Source organism: Oncorhynchus gorbuscha, linkage group LG17 (genome assembly GCF_021184085.1).
Source record: "Oncorhynchus gorbuscha isolate QuinsamMale2020 ecotype Even-year linkage group LG17, OgorEven_v1.0, whole genome shotgun sequence".
NCBI classification, from domain to species: domain Eukaryota; kingdom Metazoa; phylum Chordata; class Actinopteri; order Salmoniformes; family Salmonidae; genus Oncorhynchus; species Oncorhynchus gorbuscha.
In genome coordinates, this window is record NC_060189.1 from 48584994 (window position 1) to 48589542 (window position 4549).

Genomic DNA, 4549 nt, shown 5'->3' on the forward strand with positions numbered 1-4549 from the left:
GAAGCACTCCTTTATTGGGGGTGTCTTGCTAATTGCCTATAATTTCCACCTGTTGTCTATTCCATTTGCACAACAGCATGTGAAATATATTGTCAATCAGTGTTGCTTTCTAAGTGGACAGTTTGATTCACAGAAGTGTGATTGACTTGGAGTTACATTGTGTTGTTTAAGTGTTCCCTTTATTTTTTTGAGCAGTGTATATACACACTACCGTTCAAAAGTTTGGGGTCACTTAGAAATGTCCCTGTTGTTGAAAGGATGCTGGCCTTCTAGGCAGAGTTGCAAAGAAAAAGCCATATCTCAGACTGGGCAAAAGAACACAGACACTGGACAGAGGAACTCTTATCTAGAAGACCAGCATCCCAGAGTCGCCTCTTCACTGTTGACATTGAGACTGGTGTTTTGCGGGTACTATTTAATGACGCTGCCAGTTGAGGACTTGTGAGGCATCTGTTTCTCAAACTAGACACTCAAATGTACTTGTCCTCTTGCTCAGTTATGCACCGGGGCTTCGCACTCCTCTTTCTATTCTGGTTAGAGACAGTTTGAGCTGTTCTGTGAAGGGAGTAGTACACAGCGTTGTACGAGATCTTCAGTTTCTTGGCAATATCTCTCATTGAATTGCCTTCATTTCTCAGAACAAGAATAAACTGTTGAGTTTCAGAACAACGTTATTTTTTTCTGGACATTTTGAGCCTGTAATCAAACCCACAAATGCTGATGCTCCAGATGCTCAACTCGTCTAAAGAAGGCCAGTTGTATTGCTTCTTTAATCAGAACAACAGTTTTCAGCTGTGCTAACATAATTGCAAAAGAGTTTTCTAATGATCAATTAGCCTTTTAAAATGATAAACTTGGATTAGCTAACACAACGTGCCATTGGAAGACAGGAGTGATGGTTGCTGATAATGGGCCTCTGTACGCTTATGAAGATATTCCATTTAAAAATCTGCCGTTTCCAGGTACAATAGTCATTTACAACAAACAATGTCTACACTGTATTTCTGATCAATGTGATGTTATTTTAAATGGACAAAGAATGTGCTTTTCTATCGAAAATTAAGACATTTCTAAGTGACCCTAAACTTTCTAACAGTAGTGTACATATAAACAGTGTTTCATGTGGGGACCAATGCCCATACCTTAGTCATTTGTGTGACACAAAGCATTAAACAGTGCCTATCATATTCACACCCCTTGGACTTTTTCACATTTTGTTCTGTTACAAAGTGGGATTGAAATGGAATTAGATTTTTTTTTGTATTTGATCTACACAAAATAATCCATAATGTCAAAATGAAAAGAAACCTGGAAAACCAGCTGCTGGTAGCGTCATCTTCACTGCAAGCTGACATCAAACGCCTCGTCAAAAGATAAGCAGTTTCAGCAATGGCATTAGAGGTGAGTTTGAACAAGTAATCATAATATAACATTATTTACAATACTAATATTTATTTAAATAAGACTAGCGCATTTCTAAATACTCAGACACAAGAAACATCATAAGTCATATTTAAACTATAAAACCAATGCCAGTGATTTAAAGTCACATTAAAACATGAATAAAGCAGAAAATAGCTAATTTTAATAATATGGCCCCTGAATGAATTTATAAATATCCAAATGGCCCTTGATGGCAAAAAGGTTCCCCACCCCTGAGCTAAAAGTACAACCAAATTCAAATTGAAAAACAATGTCTGATTTTTTGGTAAAGTTGTCATTAAAATATGTTATCTCTGTGGTTTCAACCATTTAAAAGCACAACAAAGTTAAAAATATATATTTTTTGTATTTATAAAACTAAGTGTGTTATCACTGTGCTTCATCCAATAGCACAAGCAAATTATATTACAATTACAGTATCTTGCAGTTGAGATTTCATTAAAAGTATATAGTGCAAGTGTTCAATGCACAGTCAACTTAGTGTATGTAAACTTCTGACCCACTGGAATTGTAATACAGTGAATTATAAATTAAATAAACTGTAAACAATTGTTGCAAAGTTTACATACACTTAGGTTAGTTATTAAAACTAGTTTTTCAACCACTCCACAAATTTCTTGTTAACAAATTGTAGTTGTGGCAAGTAGGTTAGGACATTTACTTTGTATGACACAAGTCATTTTTCCAACAATTGTTTACAGGTGAGTCACAGCAGCTTCTGAGGCACACCGCCATTTCCTGTGTGTGTCGGTGCGTGCGTGTGTGCTAGCACACCTTTGTTTTCCCGATGCATGAAATAAATCAGAACATAATATCCGTTTTATTGTAAGTCCCTTTTATTGTACACTTAAAGTAGCAAATAAGTTCTAACCTATTTTAGTGTTCCGTTTCTTGTTCTCATTCTCCACCTCATGAGTAATTTAGGCATGTGTTCAATTTCTTCCTATCACCCATCATGTTAGGCTGACATCACCTAATCCGCCATTTCTCTCAGTCACAATGAAGGCCAATATCACCCTGGCTCTGAGCACGCTCTGTTTGGACGTCCTGATCTTTGTCCATGAAGCCATGCCTGCCTCTGATGGAACTTCCTACAGTGACACACAAACTGAAAAGACGAGCGTGAGAGATGGACATTTGAATGAAACCAGGAACTCCACTGAACAATCCGCACCAGAAGCATGACAGAGGAATGCATGGTCATCATACTGTCATGACAACAGACTCTCCGAATGGTACATCCACAGATAGACATCTGCAACATCAGGTAGCTAAACGCAGCAGACTGAAAAGAACACATCACTCCCACCCCCTACACAGACAATCCATATCTCTTCCCAAGACCCTCCACACCACATCAACTTCTCCATCCCGTACTCAACCCACATCTGTTCAGTTAAATATGGGTTCCATCGTGGTCGTGGTCCTCATTATTCTTCTCCTATTGATTATCGTACTGTTCTTCTACAAGTGGAACACTCGCCACTCAGGCCAGGTCAGCTCTGACTGTTATTGGGGTCAGAGCACATGAGGGCTGGGGTTCCGCCTCTGGCCCGGAAAGAGAGTGGTGGTGGGGGACGATGGGAAGAGTGGAGAGGCTGCTGTTGGAGTGAGAGGGGGACAGAGGGAGGAGGATGATGGAGATTCCTCAGATGACTACTCCAGTTTAGAAGGTATTTGACCTCAACGAGAGCCAAGAACCTAGAGGATGAGGAGGCCAAGATAACATGAAAGGAGAGGACTGATGGAAGGAGGGTGGTGAAGAAGAGGGAACAGGGGAAATCCCCAGAGGAGAAAAGTGAGAGAGAAACTTGACCTCACAGCACTCTAATGAAAGAGGGAGGAAGGGGTTAAACTGGTGATATTTTCCACCATAATTTGCAGATAAATTCATTCAAAAATCCTACAATGTGATTTTCTGGATTTTTCCCCCCCTCATTTTGTCTGTCATAGTTGAAGTGTACCTATGATGAAAATTACAGGCCTCTCTCATCTTTTTAAGTGGGAGAACTTGTACAATTGGTGGCTGACGAAATACTTTTTTGCCCCACTGTAGGTTTTTGGTAATCCATGTTACATTTGTGTTTTAATTAACTGACAGACCCCCTACTAGATTACAGATGAGGTCAAATATTGGCACCTTTTGCACAATTCACAAATTCTTTTAAAATAAGTTGAAATTGAAAAACTTTGTTCAACTCTGTATTTGTTTGATTTAAAACTGCACCTAAAAAATAAAAAAGATCTGCACTTCAAAGTAAAACATGTCCTGGACTAAACTATTCTAAATTAAAATGAATTTGGGTGAAGGTAAGTGATTCTTGTTTGTCATTTCTCACCTGTGGTAAGTTGCAGGTGCCGACTGGTTTAAAATATCCATTCAATCAGTTTAGTAAAGAGAACATTACATTCTGCTCCATGGAAGTGCAAAGGCGCCAAAATACACTGAGTATACAAAACACAAAGAACACCTGTGCATTCCATGAGACTGACCAGGTGAAAGCTATGATCCCATATTGATGTCACTAAATCCACTTCAATTAGTGTAGATGGAGGGAGGAGACCGGTTAAAGAAGGATTTTTAAGCCTCGAGACAATTGATACTTTGTGTATGCGTTTCATTCAGAAGGTGAATGGTTTGTGCCAAGAACTGCAACGCTGCTGTTTTTTTCCCCATGTGTATCAAAAATGGTCCACCACCGAAAGGACATTAAGCCAAGCTGACACAATTGCGGGAAGCATTGGAGTCGACATGGGCCAGCATTCTTGTGGAATGCTTTCAACACCTTGTAGAGTCCATGCCTAGACGAATTGATGCTGTTCTGAGGGCAAAAGGGTGCAACTCAATAGTAGGAAGGTGTTCCTAAGGTTTGGTATACTCAGTGTGTTTGGCCACAACCGTTTGTGTGAAAGAGACTTTTCAGCGATTGTTTATCGTTGTGTTGAAATGAACTAATTATTAGGACTGACCCACAGGTCAACTGCACACAGTTAGGGAAATATATCCTACATTACATCTGGACTACGGAGGCTGCTGTTCAATTCCTGTGACAGCCAGACAGACATGGCATTAAACCACAATTAATAGCACATTCATACCATCGAG